The 12,258-nt window shown below is 50.9% G+C and overlaps 1 long non-coding RNA gene across 1 annotated transcript in view; it reads right to left on the reverse strand.

The window, feature by feature from the left end:
- Positions 1-946: 946 nt before the first annotated feature.
- Positions 947-12,258, reverse strand: part of LOC110573745 — a 52,406-nt gene continuing 41,094 nt past the window's right edge. Inside the window, exon 3 of the long non-coding RNA XR_002479925.1 lies at positions 947-1,011. This is a non-coding gene — a long non-coding RNA (uncharacterized LOC110573745). The remainder of the gene's footprint in view (positions 1,012-12,258) is intronic.

Genomic DNA, 12,258 nt, shown 5'->3' on the forward strand with positions numbered 1-12,258 from the left:
CGGAGTGGCTGGGCTGTGCGGGTGGGGGGGCGGATTGCGGGAAGCGGCCCCAGCTGATGTTCTGCCCAGCGGAGCGTGGGCTGTCCTCCCAAGTACCCCAGGCTGGGGTCGGGGGGGGGGGGGCTTCCGCAGCAGGAGTGCATTCCCCGCAATTCTGGGCCCTGGAAAGTCCCAGATCAGGGACCGGGACGGACTGGTCCTGGTGAGGACTCTATTTTGCTACCCTCTGCCTGTGTCCTCACGTGGCGGGGAGAGGGGGCATCTCTCCTGTCTCTTCTTATGAGGGCACTGATCCCACCGGAAGGGCTCCGCGCTCGTGACCTAATCACCTCCCCAAAGGTCTCACCCCGAATACCGTCACAAATGTGCAGTCCCTAGAAAGCTCCTAGCTCAGGGTCGGTGCTTGGGGAAATGTGAACACCTAACAGGTTCTGGATTTCACTGAAGATGAAAAGTGAACTAACTGAGAGTATGTGCCCAGCAACGGGGTTTATTCTTTCACTGGAGATAAAAATGAGCAGTGCGGGCGGGGCTGCCTCGAGCCTCTTTCATCCTGTAAAGGAAGGCCTACTGTGTGTCAGCTCAGCGTTCCAGTTTCCGGGGTGCTCTGGGCCCCTTCCCCACCTGCCCTTCTCCACTCCGCTGCAGTTTCCATGGCGACGGTCTGAGCCTCCCTTTGTTGCTAAGGGTGATAAGCAATCTGGAGAGAGGGAGCAGGCCATTGACTCATCTCACTGAGACTCGGTGGTGGGCACAGGAGGGATGGGGACAGGGATGCAGAAGGGGCTCAGCTCTGCAACCACCCCCGCACTGGTCCAGGCACATCTTTGGGTGCCTTTGAATGGGGTATGCACAAGAACGAAAACACACAGGTGAGGGGCTCTGAGAGTCAGGTAGAAATCATGCATCTCCTGCAGCCTCCGGTTCCAACAGCATTATCTGTCCTCAGGGTCCATCAGGTCGTCTGTCTGGTAAATACTGATGGAGCTTTTCCGGGTGCCAGGCCCTCATCTGGGAGCAGAGAATAAATGGCAGGCAACCCTGTGCTTTGTTCTCGTGGGAGACACATTCGTCTGTTCCCAAAGTTTGGCCCTTGCCTTAAGAAAGATGTCGAGTGTCTTCTGGGAGGCGGGATCGTGCTAGACCTCGGGGTAACGGCAGGGAATACAATGAGCCTCCCTCCCCTGGTGCAAGGGAGACAGACGGTGAACAACAGGGTTAACACAACCTCAGAAGTTCACCAGGCCTGTGAAGAAAAACAAAGCGGAGAACTGGAAGGCGTTAATACGGAAGGCAAGGACGGTCTTTGATGCGTGCTAAGGCCGTGGGGCTATCTGAGCAGAAGGCCAAATGGTAAACATGAGACTCTCTGGGGGAGAGAAATCTAGGCAGAGGGAATAGCAGGTCCGGAGGCAAAAACGTACTGTGCGTGTGCAAGGGAGTCCAACGTAGCCACATCATGCAAGGCCTCATAAAACATGGGGCTTTGTTAACAAATTGTTAATATTGATCCTAGTGCTGCTGATGGAGTTTCTCCTATGAGTCAGACCCAGGGCCAGGAGCTGGGTTTACGCGGATGCATCAAAACTGACGCGCGAAGTTATTTGGAGATCCTGATATTAATCAGAGATCCTGATATTAATCAGATCATCAAAAAGCAGACGCCTTTCAAGAATATCGAGCTCGCATTTAGTGCCTTCGCTCGGCTTGTGGTGTCTGCTTGTGCTGGGCGCCCACAGACAAGTATCAACCCTGTAAGGTGGATGATATTATCATCCCAAATTTAGCCATGAGGGGATGGAGGCGCAGAGAGGTTGGACAATCTCTGGAACATTCTGCCGCTAGCCGGTGGCAGGGCTGGGGTTTGAACGGAAGCCATGTGGCTTCCGGACCCATGATTTCACCTGGTAGGGGTGCTCCTTGCAACCATGTTCTAGTCCCAAGTATACAGGGCAGGTACACAGACGGCTGGCTCGACCCCAGGGTTGGAAGACAATGCGCTAACTCGGCAGGGGGACGCCATCGCTGAAGAAAGTGACTGGGGGGAGGGATACCCGGTGTCGAAAGAGGAAGAGTCTGTGATGGGTGCACACGTCATCTTTAGGGAAAGTTCTCCAAAGGAAGCCCGTCGTAGCTAGTCCACCAACCACCTTTTGTCAAATTATGGCTTATAAGACGCTGGACCGTGTGTTCCGTATCGTTACTATTGTCTTACAAGGCAGGACCAATTAATATTCCGATTTTACCCATAAGTTCAACTAGCCACGTCTCAGAGAGAGAGATGGAAACACCTGCCCCCAAACCTACATTTTTTCATGTTTATTTTTTAAATTGGGGTGAAACGCATGTAACATAAAAGTTGCCATCTTGACCACTTCAAGCGTGCAGTTCAGTGGAGTTAAGTACCATCACCACCACCCGTCCGTAGGACTCTCTTCATCTTGCAAAACTGAAATTGTGTCCCTGTTGCCGCTCCCCCCAGCCCGGGGCCCCCACCATCCTGCGGGCTGTCTCTCCAACTCTGACCACTCCAAGTTCCTCCTATAAGGGGACTCCTACAGTACTTGGCTTTTTGTGACTGGCTTCTTTCACACATCATCATGTCCTCAGGTTCATCCACACCGTGGCATGTGCCAGAACCTCCTCCCTCCTTTTGGAGGCTGAACGATATCCCACTGTGTGCATACACCCCGTTTTACTTATCCATCACCTGTCAATGGACATTGGGCTGCTCCCACCTTGGGCTACTGTAAATAAGGCTGCATGAACATCGGTGTACACATATGTCTTTGAGGCCCTGCTTTCGACTCTTTGGGCAATGTACCTAGAAGCAAAGTTGCTGGATCCTAATTCCACGCTTGGTTTTTTTGAGGAACCGCCAGACCGCTCTCCACACCAGTTGCACCATTTTGTGTTCCCATCAGCAGTGCACAGGGGAAGGACCCATATTTTTAGTTATTCACAAATAATGAGTGAGAAACTAGCAAATTCCAGGCTGGGATTTTGAACATACACTTGGTTTAGTACCAGATTCCAGAATATTCCATCCTCTGAGGTTCTCTCTGCTGATTTTCAGCTACTGACACCTCCTCAGCCCAGCAGCAGTTTCCATGGTAACAGACTGAGTTTGTCTGGGTTGCTAAGGAACCAAAGAGCCCTGAGGAGGGACAGGCTGGAGTTCCAGTGTGCAGCCAGCCTAGGTGAGGGATGGGGAGGCTGGGGGGCCCTCATCAGCGGCTCACGCACATCCTCTGTGCTTGTCCTGCGACACGTCTTTGCACAAGGGCACAAAGTTGGCTCTGAGCCTCACAGGATCTAGAAAACCCCACATCTTCACACCAGAAGTGGCCGGGGACCTAAACATTCAGTGTCCTCACCATATCCTCCTCCCTTTTACTTATTCACTCAACAAACATGTATTGAGAGCCTGCTCTGGTAAGTCAGTGTGCCAGACCCTGGGACCACCATGATGAGAAAGACACAGATACGATGTTGACGGATAGCAGAATGTGCTGCCCCCAAATACGTCACTTTGGGACGTGGGTTATTTTTTGCTGCGGGCCCTTGGAAAAGAGCAAATGCAGGGAGGGGCTTTGTCTGGGCCCCTCAGCCACCTCAGTACAGATCCTCAACGTCATGACAGGAGCTCAACGTCATCAGTCCCTCCGGGGAGTTTCATCCCCCCGGAAAGACTGGCTCTTGTCACAGGAGGGGTGACCAGAAGCAGACACCACACCCAGAAAGACCATCACAAACCATCACACCTCCTTTCCCCAAAATCATTTATTCTCCCCAAAAAGGCCCACATCCCCTGTCCCTCTCCCTATGGGGACGGTACGCAAGCCTGCATCCTAGGCCGCTCTGGGAGCTGCTTTCTGCCTGGGCGTCTCCCATGTATACGTGAGATGTACACCTTAATAACTTCTGTTTTATGCTTGTTAATCTGTCCTTCGTTACAGGGATCTCAGCCAAGAACTCAGAAGGGTGGAGAGAAAATTATCTTTCCTCCCTGCAGTGTTTACGTTTGTTCGTTTTGTTTTGTTTTTCTCTACAAGAGCCTGCTTGGAGATGCTTCCATTCCACAGTTTATCCTACAGATGTTCACTGTAGGTCCACCCTGTGCTAGGCTATGTTAGCAAGAAGAGAAAGAAACATGACCCTCCCCGGAGATGGCAGTTATGGGGCGGGGTCATCCTTAGTCAAGTAGCCAGTGCCTGAGCAGTCCCTCACAGACCTTATTTTTTATTTTTTTAATTTTTTTTAAAGATTTTATTTATTTATTTGAGAGCGAATGAGAGACAGAGAGCACAAGAGGGCAGAGGATCAGAGGGAGAAGCAGACCCCCTGCCGAGCAGGGAGCCCGACGCGGGACTCGATCCCGGGACTCCATGAGCTGGAGTCAGCTCATGACCTGAGCTGAAGGCAGTTGCTTAACCAACTGAGCCACCCAGGCGCCCTTATTAAAATGCATCCTTGGAATGTTCTACAGCTTGATTGTGGTGTTGTACCCAGGTGCCTACATTCATCAAAACCCATTAGTTGCATGCTTACAACAGGTGCCTTTTGCTGTATGTACATTACACACCGATAAGTTGATTTTTAAAAAAAATGCATTTTGGGGCAGGGTCAGAATTTTACTATTTGGGTCTCTGTGGACTCCTAAGAAATCCCAAGTGTCAAAAAAAAAAAAAAAGCCGCTGATAGAAGCAGCATCTTCTGACCACTCATCCGCGGACCGGGAGGAGCCCTTTGGCTCTAGGGACGGACTCCTATGCATCGTACCTGCCCCAGGATGACTTCAGGGGAAACGGGGGCTCGGTGAGTCAGATTAAGGAGATGAGTGGAATCAGTCGGTTTGCATATGGCAGGCTATTATTCTCCTTCAGAATTGGGCCGCTGGGGAAGGCTGTCTCTCCTCTAAGTCCCAGCCCCCCCCACCCCCCAGATACCAAAACATCCTAAGACACCGAAAGGTAAAAACCATAATTAATGTAGGTGGATCGACGGGTCAGTGGGCAAGCAGGTGGGTGGGTCAGTGGATGGACGGATGAGTTCAAATGCCAACTGTATAGATTTCCACCCCCAAAATGGGAAGAAAATTGCAAGTACAAGTAGAAATGAGGTACGTGACATCCCTCCCCCAGCACAGGGTGACTCCTTGTGGCCCAGGTACTGCTTCATTCAAAACATTTATTAAGTTCCTGCTCGGCCACGATTACTAGATCACACAGAGTCTTTAGCCACCTTCTGGAACATTCCAGGTTCTCTGGATCCCTTCCGTCCCCTCCTCCCCACTGCAGCCGTTTTCATGGCAACAGCCTCGGCCAATCACCGCTGAAGGAGAAGAAGCTGGCTTGCCGACTTCCAGCCAGGGTACCCAGGGATGGGAGAAGTAGCATAAACTCGGGAGGCTGCCCATCGCAACGCAAAGGGAGTCGAGTGTGTGGGATGGCACAGAAGCCATACCCTCCCAGAGCTTCATCTAGCGGGAGACACAGGAAGAGAGCCAGGGGTGAGAAACATCAGGAACAGAGCAAGGGTGGAGGGTGGGAACAGGGAAGGGCGTGGGGGGAAGGGAGCGGAGGAGGGAGGACCCTGCTGAAGTGGTGTCTGAGCGGACTTGAAATAAGAGAGCAGGGGAGGCTGGAAGTCCAAGTGAGGACCCTCTTCCCGGCTTGCCCATGATCGCCTTCGGGCTGTGTCCTTGCTCCATGGGGAGAGAGTGCTCTGGGGTCTCCTCCTCTTCTTCCAAACACCACTGATCCCACCCTCATGACCTCATCTAAACCTAATCACCCCCTCAAAGCCCATGTCCCAATACCAGCACACTTGGGGGGTTAGGGCTTCAACATGAGTTTTGGGGGGATGCAATTCAGCCCATATGGGTACCTTGGGTGGACCAGAAAAACTCAGTCCTGAATTTGGTTTGGGAGTCGTCCTCACCCGCCAACGCAAATATGAAGCGGAACACAAATGAAAAGGCAGCTTCATCCTGAGCCTCAAAGGATCTCCACAAAGGAAGTGACCTGCACGTGAAGAAGGAAGCCACCATATATGTGACAGGGCCACGCAGCAGAAAACAACAGGGCGCCCGCGGACGAGCAGGGACCTCAGCCTTCGGCCTCAGGGAACTGAATTCTACCAACAGCTGCATGGTGTTGGAAAAGGACCTCGAGACCCAGAAGGGAAAATGGTCCAGCCTGCGAGACCCCTGCCCCCCACTCCCGCCCCAGCAAGCCCAGATAATACGCAGAGTTTCAAGTGGCTCAGTTCCTGATGGTTTGTTATGCAGCGGCAGACACCGGATCCGTCAGCTGACTGAATGGGTGGACGGTATCTTTAAAAAGAGGCGCTCTCTTGGCCCACAGTTAGGCTCCCGGTTAAGTAAACTAACTGAATCAGTGAGCCAAGACCTGTGCCTGATTAGAATTCCAGTAGCGCAAAACCTGTCTTCAGAAGTCAACATGCTAAAGAGGAAAGCCATCGTGATTCTTATCTTTTCCAAAGATTTTTACTTCAGGAAAAGTAACTGGAGAGAGTCTGCCTTAAAATGAGAATCTGTTTCACAAGCTCCATACGCAAACGACCAGCTGAGGACCACCCACGGGGGACACCTGCCTGGACCGGATCTGGCCCGGGCGGGCACGGTATCCACTCCCTAGTGAGGAGGTAGGGGCAGCGGTCTTACTGGGGACAAAGACCCATATTTTTATTGATTCATTTGTTGCCATTTCAGAGCCTGGAAAATTCCAGGCTCCAAGGCTCTCTCCCCTCCTTTGCAGCCCCTCCCTCCCTGTGCTGTGGTTTCCATGGCAACAGCCGGGAGCCCGCTCCTGATGCAGAGGCTGGTAAAGGCTCCTGGGGAAAGGAGCTGCTGACACCCCACCAGCCAGGGTGCCTTGGAGGGGAGGAGACCCTTAAAGGCACAGACATCTCGCCAACACTCCATGCGCATTTAAAAAAGGTTTTATGGTGGTAAAGCATACATGTGATAAAATTTACCCTTTTCACCATTTTTTAGGCACGTAGTTCTGTGGGACTGAGTGCATTCACACTGCTGTGCACCATCCCCACCATCGGTCTCTGAGCTTCTTCCCAAACTGAAACTGTCCCCATTAAACCACAACCCCCGACCCCGTCCTCCCCCAGCCCTGATAGCCACCATCCTACCTCGGTCTCTCTGAATTCGACAGCTCTAGGCTGTGGCGAGTGACAGGAGTTTCTTCCCTTTCAAGGCTGAATAATATTCCCGCATATGGATGTGCCACATTTTGCTCATCCATTCATTCCTCAAAGGACATTGGGTTGCTTCCATGTTTTGGCTACTGTGAATAATGCTGCTATGAACATGGATGTGCAGACATCTCTTTGAGACCCTACGTGCAGTTCTTTTGGATGTGGACCCAGAGGTGGAATTGCGGGACCACATGGTAATTCCTGGCTTAACGTTTTGAGGGGCCGCCATACTGTTTTCCACAGCGGCTGTTCGACTCTGCTTTCCCACCAGCGACCGTGCATGTCTTCCTCACTTGCCACAACTGCTCCTTCTGATGGAGTCTTTGCAGACGGGCAACGAGATGGCTCTGGAGCTTCTGCCGACTCTACACCATTGCAAGTGTTTAGTTGAGTGGTGGTCATGGGTGCTGGTAGCCCAAACACCATCTCCTACCATCCGGTCTTCATTAGGGTTTTTTTTTTTTTTAAGTTTATTTATTTATTTATTTTTACGTCACCTCCACACCCAACGTGGGGCTCGAACTCACGACTCGAGATCGAGCGTTGCATGCTACACCAACTGAGCCAGCCAGGCGCCGCCAGTGTTCATTAGTTCAATTATTTGTTTGTATGCTCACTCCCTCAACACTGTTTTTCGAGCGTCTACAGTCTGCTAGGCACTGGAAAGTAAACAGTGCACAAGAACAGACCCAGTCTCTGCTTTCGTGGAGCTCTACCTGTCTGTACTTGAGTTTCCTCATCTGTGAAATGGGCACGACACAGATTCTGCCCCCATAGGGGTCAGCGAAGACTAGATGACTCATATTTGTAAAGCGAATAGGGCACAGCCTGGTGCGCGTGAACCATCATCTGGCCTGGCCCTGTGCTGGCCACGGTGGAAGGAGTGGACCCTCCCCTCTGGAGTACAGCTGGGGTGTGCATGAGCGAGCAGGACACCTGTCTCAGGACCCACTCGGCAAGGCAGGACCACGGCGTCCACCTCAGCTGTCCCTCCCATGCTCCCCACGCAGCCATCGCAGAGTCCTGACTAGATGGGCTCCGGAACATCCCCAGAAGCCGACCTGGCTCCCTCCTCATCGCTGGGCTCGAAACGCTGCCACCGCGTTTTAGGGGGCCCCAGAATGGCCCGTGCTTTTGCTAGGACCGTCCCTTGAGGAATTCCTACCACTAACAGGGTGAATACCACATTCTGAACTCCTATCTGGGAGGTGACCTCATTGCAGGCTAGGGGGTGTGTCTTCACCCCGCACCTCAACCCTCGTGCAGAGCCGCCTGTTGTAAGTAATAACAACACTAAGAAGTACTAACGTGTGCTTGTGCGCTGCGGCACTTTGTGGTCCTACGCCACGTGCCCGGGAAGCTCTGCTGCATGGACAGATTGTCTCCAACACATCCACCGACAAGGAAATCAACCCTTCTCGACCCACAAAACCTCACGTCCCATGTTTGAACGAGTCTCAGAGAACAAACACGACCTTGAACCTCCTTCCCCCCTTTCAGCTCTTTGATGCCATGCTCGGTCTCACGAAAAAAGAATCACTGTGAGTTCTCTTGTTTCCAGATGTACACACGGCCTCTTTGCGAGCGTCTGTTTTCAGTTCATACTTTCAAAGTTTGTTGATTTGGGAGTTCAAGGCCCTCTCTGGCCCGCGGATAGCACGGCAGTTCCTGGAACCGGCTGTGTGTGTGTGTGTGAAGGGGCATCTGTGAGCAGAGCCCCAGAAGAAAGCCTCTCTTTCTGCTGTGTTGAAGGGTGGGGTATGGGGCATCCAGCCTCTCAGCCCTCTCCTTCCTTCCTGCACCGAACCTATAAACAGCCAAGTCTTGTACTTGAGGCTGGAGTCTGTGGCCTCCACCACACGCTGTCACAGAACAGCTACAGTACGTGCTCAGCAAATTCCTGTCAGACAGAATTCCCCAAACAGGTCCCCTCTGTGACTGGAACGTATTTAGGAGAATTTGACTCTGTGCCTGTGGCCTGGGGCGGCATGCGTGCATGTGTGCTGAGCGTGCACGCTCCCTGTGGAAACATCTACACTCATGGTGGGCACCTCTGCACCCCTTCTTCCCCGCTCCCTCTCCACCCACCACCAGCCAGGGGCCCAGCACTCTACTCCAAGAAGCTGCTCTTGCCCATCCTAAATCCGATGGCTACGTCCGTCTGGGTCCCTCAGCTCACAGAGCTTGACCGACTCACAGGGACACTAACCTCCCTATGGTCTTTGTCTTCCTTCCCCAGGCGCTCCTCTAAGTAGCCAAGGCTCCAGGACTCGGTCCAGGTCCACCTTTCTCATCAGCACTGGTCACCTACGGTTGCTAACAAGTTACCCCAACATTTAGGACCGAAAGCAACAATGCCTATGATCCTGGGAAGCAGGAGCAGCTCAGCTGAGCGGTTCTGGCTCAGAGTCTCTCCTGAGGTTGCTAGTAAGATGCTGACCAGGGCTGCAGTCACGCGAAGGCTTGACTGGGGCCGGATGGTGCATGTTCAAGGTGCTTCCTCACAGTCCTGGCAAGTTATGCTGCCTAGTGGCAGGAAGCCTCAGTTCCTGGCCTAGAGTAGCTCTCTAGGGGAGCGCCTGAGTGCCCACATGACGTGGTTTCCCCCAGAGCAAGTGAGACAGGGGAGAGCATGCAGGAAGCAGCCATGCCTTTCATAACCCCACCTTGGAAACCACACATGGACAGTTCTGTAATATCCTGCTGGTCACACAGGTCAGCTAGCTGTCTCCTCTGTGGGAGGGGACCGCACAGAGGCTCGAGGACCAGGACTCTGAATCACTAGGGCCCACCTTGGCACCAGCTTCCACATCCTTTCTGCTCCCTCTGAGCTGCCCTTATCCAGAGCCACGTTCACAAAAACCATCTCCAGCCCTGATTTTCGGTTTGAATTCTTGCCTCTGTGACATCTCTCCATGAATGTTAAACTAGCATTGTAAGCTAAAAATCAAAATGAATGCCAAAAATAAAAAGCCATGATGGAAGGATGGAATGTCAAAAATTTAAATAAAGTCCAGTGTGTGTTGAGCCATATTGAAGTGTGGGGCTAAGGAAAAAATGTGAGTTCCTATATATGTGTGTGGGATTTTTTAAAGATTTATATATATATATATATTTTTTTAAGATTTTATTTATTTATTTGACAGAGAGAGACACAGCGAGAGAAGGAACACAAGCAGGGGGAGTGGGAGAGGGAGAAGCAGGCTTCCCGCTGAGCAGGGAGCCCGATGCGGGGCTCGATCCCAGGACCCTGGGATCATGACCTGAGCCGAAGGCAGACGCTTTAATGACTGAGCCACCCAGGCGCCCCAAGATTTATATATTTTTTAAGATTTTATTTATTTATTTGCCAGAGAGAGAGCATAAGCTGGGGGAGTGGCACGTAGAGGGAGAAGCAGGCTCCTGCCGAGCAGGGAGCCCGATGCTGGACTCGATCCCAGGACCCCGGGATCATAACCTGAGCCGAAGGCAGATGCTTAACTGACTGAGCCACCCAGGCGTCCCTATTTTTGTGTTTTTATGTAAAATTTTAATGGTTGATTTTTTTCCTCTAGAACATTAAACTCATTGAAAAAATACTGTAAAACTGAAAAGTAAATATATTAAAACTTACAACATTATCATATGTCTAGATAGCTTATTTATACAAAAGAAAAAAAACCATATTTTATTATAATTTTACTTTCCTGGATTTAATGGAAGCAAATTCATCAATAATATTTTCAAAATCTATTTCTGAAAAAACATCGTCTCTTAAAAATAAATTTAAGAGGCGCCTGGGTGGCTGAGTCAGTTAAGCGCCTGCCTTTGGCTCAGGTCATGATCCCGGGGTCCTGGGATCGAGCCCCACATCCCTGAGCTGGGAGCCTGCTTCTCCCTCCCCATCTCCCTCTGCCTCTCCCCTCTGCTCGTGTTCTCTCTCTTAAATCAATCAATCAATCAATAAAATCTTTGGGGAAAAAAATAGAAGTGATAGATACCGTGAGGAAATTAAAAAAATATATTTAAAAATACATAAAAGCGGGGCACCTGGCTGGCTAAGTTGGTAGAGCGTGTAACTCTTAATCTTGGGGTCGTGAGTTCAAGCCCCATGTTGGATGTAGAGACTATTTTTAAAAAATTAAATAAATAACTAACCCCCCTTTAATAAACATACACAAAATGTTAATAGCTGGTTCATCATGAGGGGGTTTTCGTTAATGGCTTTTTTTTTTTTAATATTGCATTAAAATGCTGTTTATCTTGAGGACTGAGTGTTGTGTGCTGTTACTGATTGCGTTGCTGAGTGGGGATCGTGCCTTTGTTCATGTAATGCTCACATGAGCCCTGAGAGGCAGGTCCTCTTTTTTTCAAATGAAGCAAGTGGCTCAGAGGGTGTAGGGGGCTGTGGTGTGATGGGCTCCATCTAGGGCGGCCTAACTCTGCAATTAGAACCGGATAGGACCACCTTTCTCTTCTGTGTGCTCGGGAGCTCGTCGGTAAAGTGGGAAGGTCATGTCACTCACCTTGCAGCTATGTCCTGGGAACAGCGCATCACGGCGTGCCTGGCACATGTTAGTTATTGTATAATAATGACAGTAATTGTGATGATGATGATGGTGATGTGTTGGTAATCAGGGGTCCCAGCCAGATTTGAAACTGCTTGATTCTAAAAACACCAGGCTTCTTCATCTCAGTGACTAGCTCCACCATCTAAGACATCTAAGTGCATTTCTTCCTCTCTCTCGGCTACCTAATAGGGCCCCCCCCATCATTTGTGGGCCCAGCCCGCGGCCCAGTGGCCACACAGCCCAGAGAAGTCACTAAGTCCGTATTTGCTCTTCTGGCAGTTTACTTTCATGTGACTGTTTGATCTCTTTCTCTCAGTGTCCTTGTTGCTGCAAGAAGGTAGTGAGAAGCCTGCTCCATGCCCTGGTGATCTCCAGTGTCCCGGAGAAAGCCCGATATACAGTAAATGTTCAATTAATTATCGGTGATGCTAACAATATTAAAATTTCTAATAGCTAAATTGCAAATCCCACA

This window comes from Neomonachus schauinslandi, chromosome 16, assembly GCF_002201575.2.
Source record: "Neomonachus schauinslandi chromosome 16, ASM220157v2, whole genome shotgun sequence".
Lineage (NCBI taxonomy): Eukaryota > Metazoa > Chordata > Mammalia > Carnivora > Phocidae > Neomonachus > Neomonachus schauinslandi.